Source organism: Rhipicephalus microplus, chromosome X (genome assembly GCF_043290135.1).
Source record: "Rhipicephalus microplus isolate Deutch F79 chromosome X, USDA_Rmic, whole genome shotgun sequence".
Taxonomy (NCBI): Eukaryota; Metazoa; Arthropoda; class Arachnida; order Ixodida; family Ixodidae; genus Rhipicephalus; species Rhipicephalus microplus.
The window spans coordinates 245,272,827-245,296,144 of NC_134710.1; the positions used below are offsets into that span (position 1 = coordinate 245,272,827).

Genomic DNA, 23,318 nt, shown 5'->3' on the forward strand with positions numbered 1-23,318 from the left:
ACTTGCCTTTTCTCAGTCTTGACCTTCGAGCTTTGTTCACCGTCTACAGAGGTCGTAATGTTCACGTTATCATCAATAACTATCACTGGTACCTGTGAACTAAAGTGAATCTAATAATAAAGTTAATGCAGTAAACACTGGAGGCACACTTTATTGAGAATAATTTGACAATCTGGAACCATTTAACATGCACCTCAAAACAAATCACACGGGTGTGTATGTCCTTTTTTTACTTTATCGCAACGTAGCCGCAGTTAACGAGAATCGAACAATTTTACTTTGAATGTTGCGTCTGTATTTAATATTAAAGTTTGTTAACTATAACAGACGTGAAATGAATATAACGAGAGTTGCCATTTACAAAGATACACGGGATATCCCGACCTACTGCCCTTCTTTCGTTCATCACAGTTGTATTAACATACGCTGATGCTGAGTCCCAGCCAATTCGATGTTTGTTCTTGGCTTCGGCGACGGCTGTATTTGAACGCAAAAATTCCTGTAGCACAGCTGTGCTGCCACTGTGTAGATTCCATTCCTTTGTATTAGTTAAAGATCACTGATGCGAATCTCACAGGACCACCAAAATGTTTGTATCGTCCAAAATTTGTGTATTCTGAAAGTATGAAATGTCGGCATGTGGAAAAAGAAAGCTGGCGTAAGTTTTCATTATTTTTTTTTCAGGAAAGCAGTAAAGCCTTGATCAGCTCTTAATAATTGCCAGTGAAATACATAGACCACAACGATCCTACCTGCACTCCCAAATATGTGGTTTGAGCACACGTGTGTAAATAATGAACCAGGTATGTTGTGAACCACGGCAGCTAGTAGCCCCTTCGAAATTTTAATATTTATTTCCCCATTACAATAAAGTGATGCAATAAAAGAAGACTTAAAAAGCACTTTGACACAATAGACAAAAGCCAGAAATTTTCGAAAGGGAGAACCACATTCTTTAGTCATTATTTTCTTGCCATGGTGTTATTGGGAGTTGTCCTTCGAGATATTTACGGTCTGTCCTGCACAAGTACATCTCCAAGAGTCCTGGATGTTGATGTTGTGACTCTGAACAGAACAAAAAGCGAAAGACACAATCTTTTGAGGAAAAAAAAAACGTTACCGAAACGTTGTGTTGTTTAGTTTAGGAGTGACACCGAAGTTATATATATACATATATATATATATATATATATATATATATATATATATTGTGTATACAATATTGTAGGGGACATGAAATTGCTGGGATGGCATTACGCTATATTTTTTTATGCGTGGCATTTACTCCCCTAGTTTTTTGTCGATACGGCCAGTCAACGTTTACATTTTTACACCTGTAGTAGCAGGCAAAACCACGCATCTCCTGTAGGGCAATCGAGTACATATTCCTTCGATGCAGCAAGCACAGGTGCCTATTTGTTCACCATGCACAGTAGAAAAAAGAGGCAGTAATAGATGACAGAATCAAATGACAGACTGACAGTATACAAACACGCTGGAGTGCTACCGAGAATCGCCAGTGCCTGTGGAACGGCTGACATCAAAAGACCAAAACGGATGGCTTGACCTAGAGACTGGGAAGCCTAAAGGTGAGCGCACGAGCTAGAGGCATAACAAAACAAAAAAACGATGGACCATCTCTCTGAAGGGAACGCTGATGAAATGCGAAGCAGTAGCGGTGCGCACAGCGCTGACCTGGTTGAAAGGGTTGTTGACGGGGGTTCTAGAAGAACTGTTTAAAGCAAAAGTCGGTGTAGCGCTTACTCGAGCAAACGTTTGTTTGAAATGCAAAGACACGGGAGGCGGGATGCATTTAAGACGCTTGCGCTCGGTACCTTGGCTCGCGTCTCGTCGGTGTTAATTGCATGCCTTCTGTATTCTCGAACGCGATCGGTGTTCTTACTTGCACCTTGTTGGTGTCGCTGGTATCCCACTGCCGACACTTGCGTTGGGCTTCCCTGGCTCGCACCTAATCGGTGTTGACGTCGTCATTCGCGAAAGCGGCCGGCTTGGCTAACCCTCGCAACGCCGGTGACAATTGGGAAAAGTACGTGCACACTAGGGGGAAGCTTGCCGCGATGGCGTCCCACCTGTCGGCGCGATCGCGCGGCAAGCAACGACGCGCTGTCCACATTCGTCAGCGCAGCGAGGTGCCGTTGTCAGATAGGAAGGAGACGTGGCGCGAAGCGCTTTGTCCCAGAATCTCTCGTAACTCATCAACCCATCATCATCCGTACGTCTGTCCCGGCACTTCTCCCCCAAGGGTCGTGGGAGGGGGGTTGTTTCGGGCAGACGGCCGTACCCTGGTAAGGAGGCCGCCGCTCGGCGCCAAACAGACGCGGCCTGCACCCCGGCCTGCGCCCCGGCATACAAGCCAGGGAGGCCCAACATAGGGGATACCCTTCGGTGCGGTAACTTCAATCACAAAACGCAAATCGGACGTACCCTGACAAGGTGGGCGCTGTGCGTGGGGCGCGCCCCACGCACTGCGGCCATGGCCCGTCTCGTGACCGCCCAGCGAGACACAATCGGTCCCTTGGGGGCTGTGGGACAACTGTTTGGTGCAGAATCGAATGCCGCTGCACGCAAACCCAACGTACCCCGGTAAATTCGCACGGCTAAAAGCCGGCTTAGCCCTTCGCAAAGAAGGGATCCACCCTCCGCCTCGGGGAGTCGAGTCGCCGAGCATGGAGAAGGGGCGAAAGCGGACCTTGCGGCTAAAGGCCGACGAGGCGACATGATCACCGTAGTACGTGCATAACTCAGGCGAACAACCACTCAAACTAAACTCGGGGGCGATTAGCTGACTAGGCCGAGTCGTGAAACTTTAGAGAACGCCATCATTAAAAATTGATAGTTATCTGCCCTCCTGACTCACTGAAAATCACTGCCGGACGATGCCACATCTCATAGAACGTTTTTGCACCTAGGCACTGCTACTCTCGGTGGACAACGAACCAGACCTCCTTTCGCACTTATGCAACTACTTCGTGAACATATTTGCAAGATATTTCAGCGCGTGAATAAAGGAAAAAGGACAGGGTAGACAGAAAGAGCAGCGCTCTTTCTGTCTACCCTGTCGTTTTTCTTTTGCGCTGCTCTTTCTGTCTACCCTGTCCTTTTTCCTTTGTTCGCGCGCTGAAACATCTTGCAAATATGACTACGCACCAACTAGCCCAAGCTTCCACTCTTGTGAGTTACTTCGTGAAGCCCGGGTCACCTCCCGCCGAAAACGGCACAACACCGTGACGCCCACACTTGGTAGGAGCACTCAACAAGCAGAAGCACGTACTGCTTAACCGCTTGTCCTGACAGGGGATGCAAATAAAAAACGGATGGTGTTGAAAGAAACACCGGGGTGACCAAACAAGGTAGCTATATTTCGATGGAGGGCACCTGGTAGTGCAGACTGAAACAACACTTGAACCAGGTCCTCGATACTACCACAAAGGAGCACTTTTCTCGTTTAGGAATTTTCGTGAAGGGCCTGAAAGCTATGGGCAGGTGCCCTCTGGCCAGGCGGTACATGAATGGAGTGCACTTGGCGTCAAAGAAACTGTCAGCAATTAAGCACCAGTTAGGATTACGGTTGGACAGGTCAAATGCCCTAAAGTGTGTAGGTAACTCAGGGTAACTCCACCAGTTAATCTATCAACTAACTGGTGGGGTTCGTTTGAAGCTAAATCTATCTCGGGGTCGACCTCTGGGAGGCAGGCCAAAGTGGAAGCGGCCCCTGCATAGAAGGCAGAAGGCGTTCCCGCCCAAGGCACCGAATTCGAAAATGCCTCAGGCGACAACACCTCAGCCACGGGCTCGGGAAATACGACGCAAAGCTTCGAGTAAAGAGCATATCCGTATCAAGCATACCCGTATCCATCTAACGTGTGACGCCATGGTCACAACGCTCAGGTCAGGAATACCGAGTCCTCCTTCATCCCTGCGCAACTTCAGCACAGGGCACGACACTCACGGAGATGCACGGCTCCAAAGAAAACCGAAAAGTTTTTTTTTTTTCAGGAGAATCCTGGTATGGGGCTTAATAGGCATAGCTGAACCTACATACGTGAGAAAACTAAACAGCGATCGAATTATCGTGGCCCTAGCTGTAAGTTGACAAGACAAGACACCAAGTTACCGAATTCTGTCGATCAACTTTTTCCTAGCTAAGCGCCGGTTTTCGGAAGTCAGGCCATCCGGTTCGAAATGGAAACCCAATATGCGTAGGCGCTCCTTAATGAAGAGGCCGTGCATGGGACGTGGGCTGGAGGGAGCGCTGTTCAAATACAAGACTGCGCACTTCGACTTATTTATCTTGGCGCCACTCACGAAGCAGTACCCCTCCATTACATCCAAGACAGTGCAAACAGTTGTCTCCTCCGGGACGACAATAGATAGGTCATCTGCATAAGTTCTCGAGGCACGCGGAGCGCAACTACCCGCTGGCTCGCGGCTTCTTGCCGACAGATGGAGAGAGGTGGCGCGAGTGAGATAATGCTAGAGTGTACTAGAAGTGTTGAGTGGCATGACCGCGCCTCGCCGTCTGATCCCTTCCGCGTTGCCCGCAGCGGCGGCGCTGCAGTCGAATAGTACTGAAAGAGCCGCACGCCGCGTGCAGGAACTGCTCTGCGCTTCGGCTCCTCCACCGCAATTTCTTGATGCAGATTTCTTCGCACCTGCCCATCATTTATCTCTAGCACATGATGCCATAGCCCTTGAAGTATGACACGCCCATCTACTGAATTTGAGCTCTACAAAAGCCTTTGTGAGAGATAGCGAATAATTCAGAAAGGGTGTGTCTTATACTGATTTCTTCTCTCTTAACTTTTTCTTCGTTGGTTAGGCGTCTACAATAATCAGAATAACTGACCTGATTTATTGGAAGTTGGCTGTGCTCAGAAAGCTGTGAGATTAAAAAACAAATACTGCGTCACATGCACACAGAGCCCGAAAGCCACAAGGAAATAGGGGAGAGAAAGGAATCTGAACCCCCTACACCATGAAATGTTTTGGTAATTTAACTTTGAAGGGTGTACTATGATAGTTACAGGCATTCACAGCGACCACCAATTGCCAAAGTTAGGCGTTCTGCTGCACACCACACCCCCTCAAAAAAAAAGAAATCCTGGGTAGCCCTGTGCCAATAGTGTACAGTTGCCAAAGCGGAACATAGCGTGTCTCTACAAATGCGCACTGTAGCTTTCCCCTTTTCGAGTATGAGGTCTCAAAACTAGTTCAAGTGTAACGTAGTCAAACGAGAAATGCACCGCCTACAACTAGTAGCTGTGCTAAGAGGCATTTACTATATATATATATATATATATATATATATATATATATATATATATATATATATATATATATATATATATATGCGTGTGTGTGTGTTTACTTTGTACATATACAAGTAAGGTAAATTTCTCAAAACAAGATGCACCACTGCCTGCCTACGCTTTTGACGCCTATTAATAGAACTACGCCGTTTATAATACAAAACATCGTCATAAACTTGCTCACTTGCAATGGCATTACGCCAATAGAATATTTGGAAAGCAGCCGAATTCAAGCTGTAGATACAAAATGAGAACTGGTTACAATGAATTTACGCAGATTAACAGACGGGCTATATTACAATTGGAACTTTTTAATATGTTTTAGTGTTGTTTTTAATAGGTTTATTATGTAAAAAGCCTTTCGGAAAGCAAAAATTATTATCTTCCACAAAACTGGCATGATAAAAAAGAGTCGTCACCAATTAACGTTGTGACAGCGTTACTTACACTCGGCTTTCTCGTGAAACAATCGAGCGCATACAGGCTCATATGAGGAACACTGTGCTCTGGATTTCGTAGAGACTGCTGACAAAATGAGCGCATGATTTTATCATCGTTTTGATACTTCTCCTCTCTTTGTAGTTTGCCAGTAGCCTCCTATGATGTAACGCAGCTCAAAGCGCTGATTGAGGAAGGAGCTTGGCGTATCCGTGCAAATTTAGAATGACATCTTTTTTTCTGGGTCGGCAGGCTCTTGAAACAGTGAATGTATTGACGCAATTTCGTCGTGAGCATATTTACTCGTGCAACATGGCACGTAGCAGGTGCGTCCACTGATAAAGCCTCAGAAACGCATTAAACGCGCTGTAAACGAGCAATTACACGCTTTCGCACGTTCGGGCGTGCGCGCTCCCAATGCAGACGTTTCCGCGATCTTCAGTACCATCGAACTACAGCGCCGCCGCTACTGTCACCCGCCGCAGAATCAGCAGAGACTTCTGCTGCCCCTTCTAGTACACTGTAATAATGCCCACGTGAGGAGTGGGCTCGAGCATTGCTACGGCGCCTAGAATACTTGGCTAGTCTTGCGTCTGCGCGGCGGGCCGTGTGGGGACTCGGGAGAGGTTTACGCTTCCTAATTGACCACGCAGGGGGCGCTGCGCGCTTTCCGTGAAGGAAGCTGAAACTTATATGTGGAGAATTGGCATAATTAAGAAGTCCGCACTAGAGATCTATCAAACCTTTAAGCAGGAAATTGCCAAGGAAAAATTCTATGATATTACTCGGGGTAGTTCTCTACTGCTTGAGGCCAGAACGGGAGTATTGCGAACCAAGGCATATCGGGCCAAATACGAAGGGGCAGACACGGTATGCAGTGCGTGTGGAGAGGAAGAAGAAACTGCCGAACACTTGATAATGTTCTGTAAAGGGATTCACCCTATAGTTCAGGATGATGGCGCAGAGTTTTTCAAAGCACTGGGGTTTAGGGACAGGGAGGGCAAAATAGACTTTAAGTGGGTAGAATTAACTAGAAGGAGGTTATCTGATTGGTGGCTAAAGTCAAGGCACGAATGAAAATCAAACCCTTCACTGCAAAGTACGAGTCCTCAACCTCAATGTTTAAAGGAAAAAGAAAATAAATCTAGTTTTTGGTTCATTAAGTAGAACGGCTTGGTGGCGCTAGCCACCGCCCGATCTAAAGGGTACAACCATTGCCATCCATCCATCCATTCATGTCGTTGCTCTCGCCTGCTTCTGCCTGCTCGTTCACTGCGTTGTGTTGTTGCTGCAGTTCATCCGTTGTGTTTTTTCGACCGAAATTGTGACAGTGTGAGCTTGACCACTTGGCCCTCATCACGAGTGTTTTCATTCCAATATGATGTGGGGAACACGCTTTATGTGTTCTGTGCGTAGTATTTTCGAGCGAACTAAATGTCCGTGCGAAAGCGTGAGAAGCGCGACAGCACGTGTTTTGTACCGGGCTGTAACAGGAGGTAGCGTTCGTGCAAAACAAAGTTCTCGTTTTTTCGTACGCCGAAAGAGCCAGAATGATTACAGCAATGGGCGCGAAACATTAAGCGTGGTGACAAGACGCTGAACGACGCGTGTGTTGTTTGCGAGAGGCATTTTGAACCTTCGTTCAACGAGCGCATCTTCAAGATAGTAATTCAGGGCAAGGTGGAAGAGATTCCAAAAGACACACCTCTCCTTGCCAAGGATGCTGTGCCTACTGTTTTTCCGGACGCTCCGAAGCACTTGTCTAAGCCTTTGTCTCATAAAAAGAAAAGACCGCAACTTATGCGAGCAGGCTCCTCGTCCTCGACCAGCAAAAAGGCAGCGTCGTGATTTTAAGGACCATTGCCATGACGCTGAAGTGATCGCGTGTGACAATGTGGAGCCAGGAGAACGACAAGTCGATAGCTCTATGTTTTTAAAATGCGCTGAGCTTCCAGTTTAACCTCCTTGGACCAAAGTTCACTTTCGTGATGCAAAAGACAGCATAACGTTTGTTGAGTGCCAGGAAAGCGACGATGGATTGTTGGACGTTATTCATGTGGGCCAACGTGTGGCGCTGGGCTATAGTGGCACTAAAGACAGTCCAGAAAGAGCATTTGTTTACATCCGCGGGAAAAAGTTCCAGGATCAACAAATAGAGTCTGTAGAAAAAGTTCATGAACTATCGAAAAAAGTCGCAAATTCCAACTTGTGCCCTGGAGTGCACGAAAGCCGCTAAGCAAATCATTTGCTACTTTCAATGAACTATATTATGCTGCAAACTGCTGTTGTTTCGGAATTAATGTGCCTAGCATGTAAATATCCGAGAAAATTGACTCAGAACACGATGTCCCGCAAAAAAAAAGCAAGCTCGACTTCCATAAAAAAATGCTTGCTTCTAGGACTCATGCGGTGTGGCTGATGTAGAAAAAGGCGGCAAAGCTGCAAAGTGAAGTTGAACAAATGAAAACAGACATACAACAACTGTCAACGACTGAGTTCGAGAAGAAAATCAGGGGCCTTCCCTGTAAACAACAGCTTGCTGTTCGAACTTCCTTTGCCCCGCCGCGGTGGTCTAGTGGCTAAGGTACTCGGCTGCTGACCCGCAGGTCGTGGGATTGAATCCCGTATTCGGCGGCTGCATTTCCGATGGAGGCGGAAATCTTGTAGGCCCGTCTGCTCAGATTTGGGTGCACGTTAAACAACCCCAGGTGGTCGAAATTTCCGGAGCCCTCCGCTACGGCGTCTCTCATCATGATATGATGGTTATAAGCCGTTAAACTCCACATCTTGCTGCTTCGCGGTGACGTCAGCGGGTCAAGCACGGCACGGAAAACATGACTCTAAAACCTCTCGGACATTTTAATGCCGTGACCGTATAACTTTTGTTTTTATTTATTTTTTCAGCACGCCGCCTACGTTTGCACATGACAATACACGGCTGCCACTGCTAGATACCACATCAAAACAACAATGATATGGTTTCCATAAACGTCAACAAAGCACAACGATAGAGTACGCGGCTTCATGTCCGCAGAATGGGACTTACCTCGAGGCATACGTCGTACACAGTATTATCATGAAGGACCCGCGACATACATTTCGCAATGACTCGGGCACGCTCGTCTTCCGTCGTCTGCTCCACATCATAAACTAGACTAACCAGCTTTACTCCTTTTGTTCGATTCGCTTCTCGGAAGACTTGTCCAGCTCAGAGATCTTTATGAAGCCGCACTGCAGGCGGTACATTGTGAGGTGACTCAAATACAGGGCGCGTTCTCTGCACGAGCACGTAAGCGAGCGGCAGTGCATTGGAGCGAAGGGAAAACGCGCCATCTACACTCCCGATTTCTACTTTTCTACCAAAGATGGCACTGCCTGTCCGGAGTCGCAGCGACACCATGGGTTGCTTTGGCTTCCTATAGCATCATACTGTTTTGCGCCATCGCCACCATCCGACTTCCCCGAACTAAAGCATTGTCTCCTTGAGCGGAGTTGGCTTTTTGGCTTGGAGCCGTACGCCGACGCACGTATGCGTAGAGCTGTGTTAGAGTGTACTAGAAGTGTTGAGTGGCGTGACCGCGCCCCGCCGCCTGATCGCTTCACCGTTGCCCGCAGCGGTGGCACTGATGTCGAATAGCACTGAAAGAGCCGCACACCGCGTGCAGGAAGTGCTATGGGCTTCGGCTCCTCCGGCACGCTTTTTTTTCACGCAGATTTCTTCGTGCCTGCCTATCAATCATGTATATCACATGATTTTATAGCCTTTGAAGTATGACACGCCAATCTACTGAATATGAGCTCCATAAAAGCCCTTGTGAGAGATCAAAAATAATTCAGAAAGGGCGTGTCCTATACTCATTTCTTCTGTCTGCACTCTTTCTTCGTTAGGCGTCTACAATAAGCACAATAACAGAGCCGATTTACTGGAAGTTAGTTGTGCTCAAAAAGCTGTGAGATTAAAAAACTATAACCGTGTCGAACGCTCGCAGAACCAAGAAGCAATAAGTAAAGAGGGGAGAGGAAGGGAATGTGAACTCCCTACACCACGAAATGTTTTCGTAATTTAACTTTTCAGGGTATACTAAATTAACTTTTCAGGGTATACTAAAATATTTGCACCCATTCGCAGCAATCACCAAATTGCCAAACTTAATCGTTCTGTTACATCCCCCCCCCCCAAAAAAAAAAATATTCTGGGTATACTCTTGCACCGAACGTTTACAGTTGGCGAAGCTGAATATAGCGTGTCACTGTACAAATGCGCACTGTAAATTCCATCTTTTCAACAGTATGACGTCTTAAAACTAGATCAAGTCTAACGTAGTCAGACGAGAAACGCACCGCCTAAAAATCGTAGCTGAGTATTCCATGGATATTGTTAATGGGGCGGTGACGTGTTGCGGCCAGGATGGCCACTCTCATGCGCGGGAAATCAGTGTGGGCATTCACAACACGCTTATTCATTACCTTTACATAACCATCATCCCATAGTGGTCCTCCTCATCTCCATCGTTAGTAGAGGTAGGGCTTGAGTCGGTTCTGTGCCTCGGAAGTGACTGTTTTTGGCCACGTCTTCCAGGCCTAATAAAGTCCTGTAAAGGACTACGTCAGTATATATATATATATATATATATATATATATATATATATATATATATATATATATATATATGTATGTATGTATGATCGGAGTTTCTTGTGGCTACCATAATAAAAATTATATACTTCGAGAATAGTGCAGTATAGGAAACAAAACAATGATTTATTTATTTATTGAAACCTAACAGATTTGGCTGGTGGACCAGCCTTCTTTGGAGGATCTAAGCAAAATGATACAAGTTCCTGTAGCAGAGGGGGCCACCCTCACAGTTTGGAGGCCCCCAAATATATATATATATATATATATATATATATATATATATATATATATATATATATATGCACTATAGCCGCGTGCCTTTGGTGATATATATTCTTGTTTCTTAAACTACCAATAAAGACTCAGCCTTGTGATACACAAAGAAGCGGCTTATATATGTGCCCTGTGTGGCATCTGTAACCATTCACTCTGACGAAGGCAGGCGCACCTGCCGAAACGTTAGTAAAACTTGTGTTTTCAAACGTTTGTCCACCTCTTTTTCTACCGTATATACATATATATATATATATATATATATATATACAAATATATATATATATATATATATATATATATATATATATATATATATATATATATATATATATAAGGGAAAGAAGTGTATACCTAAGGGCTCGTTTTTTTCGTGTTTTAACACAATACTAATGAGATCTAACAGACAGTAATGCCAAGGAGTGTACAGGGGAAGTTATTAGAACCAATGGAATGTAAATAAGAAGAAAAAAAAGTGGATGAAAAAATAACCAGCCGTGAGCAGGAATCGAACCTACGACCTTCGAATAACGCGTTCTATGCTCTAACCACTGAGCTACCACAGCGGCCTTCCCTCCATCCACTTTTTTTGGGTTTATATGTGAATTTAGAAGTAGGAGTGACAGTCAGCGCCATCTATAAGCCAAACGACGAGTGTGAAAACACTCTTATGCGCATGTTTGGCGTCACGTAGCACGTGAACTTATTATGAGCGGGCAGCTGATTAATTCTCTCTCTTATACAACCTAAACACACCAAGTCTGCCAGTACGAGACCCTCGTTCAATGAAATAAGGGAAAGAAGTGTATACCTAAGGGCTCGTTTTGTCCGTGTTTTAACACAATATTAATGAGATCTAACAGACAGTAATGCCAAGGAATGTACAGGGAATATGCCAGGAATGCCAAGCAATACATATATATATATATGAAAGTAGATGCGCTTTCACATAACAACTGTTTATTGTGCCGACGTTTCGACAGGAACCCTGTCTTTTTCAAGGCATAATATATATATATATATATAGGCAGGCATGGTGGTAGTCCAGTAGATCCTCCGTGAACTGGACTATATATATATATATATATATATATATATATATATATATATATATATATATATATATATGAAGGTATTAAGAATTCATCAATTTCTTAATAAAAAACATCCCCCCAAATTTTCCCTATTACCTAAAGGACACAAACCACTTCATCTGCGAAACTTCAAGTCTCGACATCCCAGGCGGCAGTTTTCTGGTGACCATGGACGTCTGCTCACTGTACACCAACATACCCCACCATGACGGAATAGCGGCTATGGTTTCTGAATATGTAAAATCTGACTCATCAACTAGTGTAAGTGGCGAGGTACTGTTTACACTTCTTGAACTTGTACTAAATTCTAACCATTTTGAGTTCAACGGCAAGCATTTCCTTCAGGTCAGTGGCACTGCAATGGGCACGAAAATGGCCCCAAACTACTCGAGCACCTTTATGGCTTCACTTGAAATCCCATTCATTGAGGGACGCACCTTGAAACCTTTCTACTACAGAAGATACTTAGACGATATTTTTATGATATGGAACCATGATGACGGAAGTCTTTTCCGCTTCATAGAGGATTTTAACAAATGCCACACGTCAATAAAATTCACGCACAAAATTTTCAAAACTAGCATTAACTTTTTGGACGTCACTGTCACGGTCGAAAATGACCACTTGTCAACAACCCTTTACAAAAAGCCTACAGATCGTCAAATGTACCTACATTTCAACAGCAGCCACCCAAAGCATTGCAAAACGGGTATTCCATATTCTCAGGCCTACCGGTACCGAAAAATATGCACCGATATGCGGGAATTTGACAGACACGCGGAACAACTAAAGCATTCCTTATTGAAACAAAATTATCCGGAAGACATTATTGACGATGCCATACTACGTGCTCGTAACGTGAACAGGAATGATATAATTAAGGGACCAAACAGAGTATCTAAAACGACTTCCCAAACGAACCTTGTACTAACTTACTCCTCATCAGCGCCACGAATCAACAACATACTTTCCCGCCATTTCAACATAATCAGGCAAAGCAAACGACTAACTTCTATTTTCGCGAAGCCACCTCACGTGGTGTACCGCCGGGATAAAAATCTGAAGGACATTCTTGTCAGAGCAAAAACAAACACCCCCAAATTTCAATCAGGGTGCCATCCCTGCGGAAAAGCTCGATGCAAGGTATGCCCACAGATGGTTACAACACGTGAATCCGAAGCGAACTTCTCGGATTTCAAATTCTGCATAACTGAAAGCCTTACTTGTGACTCCAGTAACATAATATACATGCTACATTGCAACATCTGTGGACCAGAATATATCGGCCAAACAGACACGCCATTTCGGCTGCGGTTCAATAATCACCGGTACCACGCCACTTCACTGCCGAAGCTACCTTTATGTAGACATCTGCGCCTGCCAAACCACAGTTTTGAAAATATCAGTGTAACTCTTTAGCAGTCCGGTTTCTCAAACAGACGCGAGCGCGAACAGCGTGAGGCATATTTTATTTTCAAACTTCGTACAGTAGTAGCCGGCATCAACGAGGACCCCGGAAAACTCAACTGCCTCCGAGAAGTAAGCCAGGAGAAAATTGGTGACAAAGATTGATAGCTGGAGACCATGCTTTTTTCTGACTGACTCGTACGTGTACACTGTCCTTTCTTCCCTTTTTTTCCCCACATGCACATACAAAGTGCTTACCTTCGCCTACCACTTGATGACCATTGAAGGGAAACGGACGAAGAATAAAAGTAAATGGCCGACCGACCCATTAACGGGAATTCCTTCCTTTACGCACGCCGCCCGCCGACCGACCCATTACGGGGAAACCCCTTTCTTTATGCACGCCGGCACGGACCCTCCCGGCACCGTGGCGACAATCTTGGGTGGCCCGACACACGTCAAGAACTGAACAGCACGTGATATGAACCGTATGTGGATGTAGACGGACAGTTGGCTTCGTTCTCAGTGTTGACAGTGGTTCTTCCTCTTTTTTACTTTCTTTCTTTTCTTTCTTTTTCTTTTTCGTCTTCCCCCCCCCCCCTTTTTTTAGTTCCCTCTCACTCTCGCAAACATTTTTCAAGGCGAGAGGGACGCGGCAGCAACGAAGTTTGGAAGCTCATGTCAGTATAACTCATCCCCTGATGAAGGGAGGACCCCTCCCGAAACTGTTGGGAAATAAATATATTTATCCTTGTTGACAACGCTCCCGTTGTGCCATACCTCATACCTTCACGAAGACTAACTGGCCCATTGAATTATTACTCCCACTATATATATATATATATATGTATATATATGTATATATATATATATATATATATATATATATATATATATATATATATATATATATATATATATATATATATATATATATATTTATTTATTTATTTATTTATTTATTCATACATGTATATATATATATATATATATATATATATATATATATATATATATATATATATATATATATATATATATATATATATATATATATATATAGAGCGAGACGCACCACTGCCAGGCTACACTTTTGACACTTAATAATAGACCTACGCTTATTTATAATACAAAACATCGTCAAATTTTCTGGCTGGCAATGGTGTTACGCCAATAGAATATTTGGAAAGCAGCACAATTTAGGCTGTCGATACAAAATGAGAACTGGTTACAATGAATTTACACAGATTAACAGACGGCCTACATATAGAATTGACACTTTTTAATAATTGTGTATGTTGTTTTATTATGTTTAATATGTAATAAGCCTTCCATAAAGCAATAATTATTATCTTCTGCAAAACTGGCATGATAAAACTGAGTCGTCACCGATATAAATGTTGCGACAACGTTACTTATGCTCGGTTTTATTGTGAGACAATCGAGCGCATGTAGACTCATATGAGGAAAACTGTGCTGTGGATATCGTAGAGACTGCCGACAAAATGAACGTATGATTTAATCACAGTTTTGATACTTCTCCTCTCTTGTAGTTCGCCAGTAGCCACTTATGATGTAGCCCAGCTCAAGGCTGCTGCTTGAGGGAGAAGCTAGGCAGATCCCTGAAAATTTCTATTGACATTTTTTTTGTGTGTGGGTCGGCAGGCTCTTGAAACAGTGAATGTCTCGACGCAATTTCCGCGTGCCTGCATAATCACTCTTGCGCCGTGGCGCTTAGCAGGTGTGCATACACTGATAAACGCTCAGGAACGCTATACACGCACGGAAAACGAGCAAATAAACGCTTTCGCAGGCTACGGCGCACGCGCTCTTAATGCAGATGCTTCTGGGATCTTCGGTACCACTGCCCCCTTCAAGTACACTGTAGCTGTGTGCCGCCACGCCGCGCCGCCGCCACCGCCACCGCCGCCGCACCATAATTTGCGGCGCGCCGCCGTTCGTCTTATTTTTACCCAAACGGGGAATCTGGGCATAAACTACGCCACTTCTTCTTCTTTCCTGCCGCTTTAAAATTTCTGAGAGCGGCATTTGCAGTTTCTTGACTGCTCTATAGTTTCCATGTATGCCATATTCATATAAGGGTCGTAAAACAGCTTGTGAAGATACACAGTCGAGCGTGTTCTCTCTTGGCGCTTCTTGTTTTTTTCGGCGCCATTCAGCACACTCGAAGAGTAATTCATATGACATTATTAAGGCACATGCTCTAGAATAGTCCATATACGAGAAATATCAGTTGTAAATTGTCTTCTACCCAGCTTTCCATCCATTTGCCACCCGCCACTCCCGTTCTTATACTCGCATCTCGCAGGATTATTATGTGCGATGAACTTCTGATCTCGCTGCATTTTGTGAGTTTTTTATTGCGCAAGTGGACATAAGAAGAGTGTAGCCGAAAAGTTTGGAATCCTGATAGGCTCAACGCTTAGCACTCACATTGCAAACATACTTTACGAAGACATAAATGTTGAAGAGTCTGCAAGAAGTAGAGTCTAGTGCTGTTGAATTGATAAGAAAACCAAAGAAAAAGGCTCCGAAATATTTCATTCTCCCAACGGACGAACTCTTTACAGCCATGACAACGCAGCCCTTCATAACAAAGGCCAGCGCGCTTCGACGATTTTTGTGTATTTTTTTATTGCGAGAACTTTTATGCGGACATTCTCCACAGTCCTTAATCATCCCTATATCGTTCCGTATAAAGTCTAAATAAATTGCTTTTGTACGCAAACTGTATGCAGTTCCCGCTGATAAAATCATACGGGCGCTATAGCCAGGAACACTGCTGAAGCATAGATGAAACAAGTTGTCCATCTCCATCACACGGAGGGCGCATGCGATAACATCACTCCGCGTGCGATGCCGATTGCTCCTCAGCCGGAAAGGAAGTCCGCTCTGCCTTTCGCTGGACGAAGGATTATGAATGGATATTCGGGTAGGAGGCTGCTGGCTCGAACTGCATATGTGAACTTTGTTTACAAATGCGTGGTTGTGAGTGCTAGCACACGCTAGCACGTTTGCTGTTTCAGCAGGCATCAGCGAACGGCTCGTTTGGCCTTTTAGATGCTATGATATCACTGTACAAACCCTGCTTTTTTTTTTGCCTGGGAGCAGCCATATTCACGTACGCAAGCGTTTTACAATTTCGCGAGTTCAGATGAAAAAGAGTTAACTGCAGCCTAAGTTCATTACGGGGCTGCGAGCTCTTCTTGCACGGTGTAAAATGTGAAGTCGTCGAAGGGTTTTCTGACCATAATAATGCTTAGGTTGCCTCAAACTCAGCGTGTTCTCCTCAAAGACCTGAGATTGAAACTTTTCTCAACTTTCTGAAAGTTGATGACACTTCCGTACTGGACACTTTAGCGTCATATTTTGAGGAATTTTAATTTTGTAGTGAGCTTCGCAATGTATATGCGCTCTTTCCTATGTTTTGTGAGAATGCCTGTCAACGGCTGAAACCATTGCCATCGCTCAAGATCACTTAATAAAGACGCATATTATTACCGAGACAATGCACATGCACCTCGGGCATTATTCCAGGACCCCTTCTCACCACCTGACGAGCCTAGCTGCTGAAAGGCCCCACACGACATACGGCGCTACTGTCTACAAGCATCGTTCATCGTTTACTGAGACGTACGCACCTGCATCAAAGCCACTGCTTCCTCCTTGGAGCTTGAGCCGGCCGCGAGTTCACTTAATGATTCCAGGAATGAGGAGCAAATCGGATTTACCAACACATGCCCTGAAACAACTGAGTCTATTCCTACTGGAACAAAACTACAGTAACCACGTGCACATTTACACGGATGGCTCTACTACGCCGTCTAGTCCAGGTGGAGCAGTGGTTATACTATCACAAGGGGTAACTCAGTGTTTTAAGACTTCACATGTGACAACGCCAACGACGGCAGAACTCGAGGTTCTGCGCAATGCACTGGAACTCATCAATTCGGAAGAAAAACCAGGTAAATGGGCTGTGTTTTCTGACTGAAAACCAGCGTTACAGTGCCTGATATCAGTTCTCCGACGCGGATGCCACGACCAGTTGACCTAACAAACCGTGAAGCTTCACCACCTTTTAATACAAAAAGGCCACGACATCGTCTTCCAGTGGTTACCTGGGCATTGTGGTATAGGCGGCAATGATTCTGCAGATCATGCTGCTCGCACGTCACATAAAGAAGCGAACAGCCTTCCGATTCCGCTTTCAAGAGCGGATGCGGCGAGTCAGATTCGTCAACTGGCCCGCAGTCTCACACTGACTGAGTGGAACACACCAAGCATACGACGTACAAGACTGCACGAGCTCGACCCTTCACTACAACTCCGGCCTCCACCCGGCCTACATCGACGTGCAGCTTCGTTTCTCTATCGCCTTTGGCTGGGAGTTGCTTCCACGAAAGCTTATATCACGTTAATCGGAATTACTGACAGTGCGGCGTGCGATGTTTGCGGCACCGACGAAAATATCGAACACCTGCTGTGCCATTGTCCTCGATTTGCCTCAGATAGACAAGTACTTGCCAACGCGATGCGGCGACTGGATGATCGGCCTTTTTCTGTGCAGGTGCTATTACAGCAACGCCCACATGCCTCGACAGCCCACAAGGCAGTGAAAGCCCTGCTGTGTTTCCTGAAAAACACAGGCTTGTGTGAAGGCCTCTGACATTCGGTAGAGTTCGCTGCAGTGAAATTACTGTCAGTCTCTCCCCCCCCCCCCCCGCTTTTGTTTTCTTTTCCCTCTCTTCCATCTTTCTCATCTTTCTTGTCCCCTTCAATAATCCCTCCGTGTAGGGTAGCCAACCGGATGTCTTTCTGGTTAACCACCCTGCCTTCTCCCTTTTGTTGCTTCCTCCTCCCTTCTGTCAAAGTGTGTGCCACACAATTATGTTAAATTGAACCCCGAATACCGATGCTGCCATAAAAATATAATCCATTTCGCTGGTCGCGTAAAGCGGTTACGTGAGAAAATCATGCCTAGTGTAATAAAAATGCGTCCCGAGGTAATGAATCGAAAAGTAAATAGAAGATAAAATCAAGAGGCTAACATCTACTACCTTAGCAATGTCTGTGCTACACTTATGAAAAAAAATAATTCAGATTCTACAGGCCGATTACTCCTGTATCGTCTATGTCCTCACTGTTTATTCTTGACGGTCACTCCTCCAAAAATCTGGAAGCTACAGCAACTGCCCTTAGTGAATATTTTAAGTCTGTTTTTTTTTTCCAGCGCCAAAGGCATCACTCCTTCATTTTCTGCGTCACCAGACTACCTGCTCTTTCTCATCTTGAATTGAGCTCCTATGAAGAGTATAATCCAATAGTAATTTTCAAGTTACGATACACTCTGGCTCAGATGGTATGCCAAACATATTTTTAAAGTAGTATTCAGTATGGTGTGCTAATTATCTTACTGTAATATTTAAAAATAAATCTCAGCAACAACTCCTCTATTTCGAAAATTAGCAAATGTCATGCCCTTAAGTTCGGAAACAACCAAGTAGCAATTTATAGGCCAATATTATTGCTTACCAGCTTCACTTTTGGACCATATAATCGACAAATACTATATATAATACGGTACGTAAACGCACACAACCACACAACTTGTTTTCCCGATGGCTACACAGTTGCTTGAATTTACGCACGACATTGTTGCTTCCCTTAACGACCGAATAAAGATTCATGCAAAATTTAATGACAACTTATTTATTTTATTTATTTATTTAATTTCAAGATTACCCGCAGCGCCATCTTATGCATTATTGCAGGGGGCACAGTGCCCCATAAAATGAATCCGCAGTCTTGCGGCCAACTAAATCAGTTGGTAACATATTCCATTCGACAATGGCTTGCGGAAAAAAAAAGAATGCCTAAAAAGATCCGTTCTAGAGTTTTATGGCCATACTTTAAATTTGTGGTTATGACGAGGGGAATAATAATGCGCTGGTTTTAAATATTCTGAAGAAATATTGCCTGTTTTTTTGTTATAGATTGAATAAAATAGTTTCAATCTGAGATTACGTTTTCGATCTTGTAAGTATTGCCAATTAAATTCTGTTTTCATACATTGAGAGCTTTCAGTTCGGTCATATTTTCCCACAAGAAATCTTGCTGCTATCGACTGAATGCGCTCTAGTGCGTGAATATTTACTTTGTTAAGTGGATCCCACACAGGACAGGCATATTCTAGTATTGGTCTGACATAGGCGTAATATGCGGCCTGTTTAATAGCTTTGATTACATGTTTAAGATTTCTTTGTAAAAAGCCTAGGCCTGTTCCAGCTCTGCTGAGAACACTGGCCATGTGTTCAGATCATCCCCCTTCCTCAGAAAATGTGACACTCAAGTACTTGTATTTGTGTTCTTTCATAATAACTTCATTGTTTAAGATGTACTGATTTGTAAACCTATTGACCATTTTGGTGAAACTGACGTGAACGCATTTATTAGTATTTAGTACCACGTCATTATTTTTACACCATACCTTCACGATTAAGGTCATCCTGAAGCTGGGTGGAATCCGTTTGGTCAGTCAACACACAGTCGTCAGCAAACATTCTAATGCGACACCTAATTGTATCCAAAATGTCATTAATAAACACATGAAATAGAAGTGGGCCGAGTACGGAACACTGAGGTACCCCTGATGTCACCGAAACTCAACATGAACATGATTCACCTAAAACAACCTTCTGTTTTCTTAAAGTTAAACCGTCTGCAATCCATCGGCAAATGGTTTAATGAATGTTCAAGTTCTGCAGTTTTTGAATCAAAATCGAGTGTGATACCGTATGGAAGGCCTTTCTGAAGTCCAAAATGAAACAATCAATCTGTCCTCTATTATGTAAAACTGATGCCATATCATGATAGAATTCAATTACTTAAAAATTATTTGAAGTCAGGTGATTTATTAAAACAGAAAAAAGAACATGTTCAAGCACTTTACAACAAGTCGGCGTCAGAGAAATCGGTCTGTAATTTGATACATCTGATTTAGAAACACTTTTGAAAATGGGCACAACATTAGCTATTTTCCAGTCATCAGAAAGCTTGCCTTCATCGAGTAATATGTTGTAGATAACATAGAGATAACAAGCCGCTGCCTCAGAGCAGTGTTTGTTTTAAAACTCTTAGTGATATGCCATCTGGGATAGTTGCTTTACTTTCGTCAATGCGCTGTAACAACTTCACTATGCCATTGAATGAAAGCTATATATCACCCATAAGCAAATATCGTTCTTTTTTATTCGCGACAATCACTTGTGTAGGAGGGCGAAAAACCAATTTTTTTAAAAAGTTGTTGAAAAGTGTGGCTTTATCTCTATTCTCAGTTACAATCTCGCCACCGTAATGTAGATTTGGTGGGCTAATCTTCTCATTACCACATCGTTTCATATAATTCCAGAACCTCTTCTTATTAAAAAAGTCAGCAGCCAAACTCTTAAAATACTCTTTCTTAGCTTCTTTCAGTTTGTTATAAAGTGATGTCAGATCTTTAATATATTAATAAAATTTTCAGGGGTTTCAATTTGGCAATATTGGAAAAAGGCCCTCTTGTGCTTTTTGAAAAGCCTAATAAGAACTATGCCAACTAACGCGACGTTAATCATGAACACGCTAAGTGAAACCATGCTATTTAACCTTTACTAGTATAATGACAAAATGTATCCTGCTAATCTGTATTACGTTTAATAGCTCCAGACTTATCATGGCCTTCCTAATTGCGCTCGAGATAATTACCTTCTATTTGAAGCCTTATCAATGAAGACAAGAAAGCTTAGTGCAGTGGTCGTGAAGCCGCAGCCAATCAGTGCCAAAAATTAAGACAGAGCTGATGCGGTCTTCACTTCAAAGCCAATCACGCACATGAGTAGACAACCAAGTAAAAAAGCTGCAAGAAACTAGGTTATCAAGAGCTCCTTCAAGGCTTCAGCCTTGCACAAATATTGCAAGTTCACCAAAATATTTTATATGCAAAGAAGCTGCCACGTAGCGTTCACCACATCAAACGCTTGACAGTCGCACCGGCACCATCACAGTCACCAGTTGAACTCAGGCCTTCGCTAAATCAATGACTTTGTATCCGAGTTCACACGTCAATCAGTTTGATTGACAGACGTCCGTGGCGAAGATCGGGTAAGCCCACCAGGTTTGCGCTTGCCGAGGAGCAGTACTCACATCGAGCGGCACAATTATTCTCTCTGCGTTATCGCGCAAGTTATCCACACACGCACGCATAAATAAAAGTGAAGTAATCACGCAGCTATGATGTCTCGCATTCAATTTCACCGCGCTCATGGCGTATTCAATCACAGCGGTGTTATCGCCACGATGCAAGTGCTCTGGTGATCACTTGTTCTTATATTTATCTGCAATATTTGACAGAAGCCAAACGACCAGGACAAGACTGCTGCGTGTGCACCCTTCCTGCCTTCGGGTGTAGAAATTTCCATGCTGCAGATGGAACGAAAGAACCTGTTCGAGAGAGAAGAAACGCTGACGAACATGCTTGTGGGAGGCGCGAGTTGAGTTAGCAAAAAGATAGCGCGCTGACGTCGCTGCACTGTTAAAATGCCTCCACAAAACTGAACACGGAATGGAAACACTGACAGCATATATGCAGGAATGCTGAGGTCGCTAAACAAAAGGGTCATGAGCAGTCCAGGCCGTTAACGCGAAGGGACAATCGGAAGCTAGTGGCCCTCTGGCGGGTAGCTCTGGGAATGGCGCACCGGACGAGGGTCACGATGAAGAGATCCAGTTGGGAGCAGCGAGCAGGTGAGGCGAGGCGATGACGCGCGACGCGAGATCCAGTGGTGGATGTGTGGTCACGGTTCGATGTCCAACTGGAGCGCATTGCCTTTGACGCAGTCTCAGTCATAGAATGCGAGGGCAAGACGACGGTGCACACGGCCTGCCCCCTCTTGTTCACCAGCTCGTACAGCTACAGCTCATAGTCGAAACTGGGCTATGCCGCCGAATGATTTGCCGTCCAAAGCGTCATCAGAGGGCGTGGTGTCACCTTTCAATTCATTTCTTTTCGCCATGAAAAACTAAAACGATTCGATTGATTTATAAGGGGGGTTTAATGTCTCAAATCCACCATATGATTAAGAGAGACGCCGTAGTGGAGGGCTCCGGAAAATTCGAACACCTGAGGTTCTTTAACGCGCACCCAAATCTATATACACGGGCCTATAGCACTTTCGCCTCCATCTAAAATGCAACCGCCGCAGCCGGGATTCAATCCCACGATCTGAGAATAAGGAGCCGAGTACCTTAACTACCAGACCACCATGGCATGGCAAAACAAAAACGACACGACAGCCGAGAAGCCCGCAGTATGAAAACTAGCTTTCGATAGTTTGACAACCCCATGCACAAGTACAACAAACAAACATCTTGGCGGTATTGCAGGTGCATGATAAGAAGTCATAAACAAAGAGTTGATACTGGAAAAAGCGGTAATACACTATAAACTAAAAAATACAAACAAACGCGACAATAAGCACCAACAACAAAAAGAACATTATAACACTACTCCATGATTTATGTCGCGCATACAAAAAATTAAAGACTAAATATTCCAATTTTATCTACAAAGTTAGCAGAATAGATGCTCATCATGTTTTAAAAAAGTGACGTCACTACCTTAGCTGAAAATTTATTCAAAAAAGAAACAACTCATTTATTTAGGAATTTTAAGCATTTCAAAAAAAGTATTCGAAAATTGCTTTTTTGTATTGCTTTTCAGCATGGTGTTCTTTCTGGATAAATTACTTAGAAGTCATGGCAATTCATTTTCTAGTAACTGCCAACCATACTGTTCTTCATATGTTTTAACAATTAATTCATCTCTTTGCCGAGCTGCGTGGTGCATTAAGTAGAAAAACTTCTCGCAAAAAGGATGTCTTTTGGCTTAATATTTCAAGTTCGAAGGATACAGATAAATGATATTCCCATAGTTTTTCAACCGGAAGTATATTTGCGAAAAACGTCACAGCCTAGGTAAATTTGCAACGATCCTAATAATTCTTTGCCAATACGTATCATTAAGTTGCTTTTTTTATGTCTCGCCAAAAATGAAGTGCCAGTAATTAAGTCCAGACTGAA

General features: G+C 43.9%; 1 protein-coding gene and 1 long non-coding RNA gene across 2 annotated transcripts in view; both read right to left on the reverse strand.

The window, feature by feature from the left end:
* LOC119161618 (uncharacterized protein C1orf53) overlaps nt 1–23,318 on the reverse strand; it is a 123,134-nt gene that overhangs the window by 12,918 nt on the left and 86,898 nt on the right. The window lies entirely within an intron of this gene.
* Nucleotides 809–9,039, reverse strand: LOC142776050 (uncharacterized). Its single transcript, XR_012887259.1, has 2 exons — nt 8,815–9,039; nt 809–1,065 (listed from the first exon to the last, which is right to left on the reverse strand). It is a non-coding gene; the product is annotated as an uncharacterized LOC142776050 (long non-coding RNA).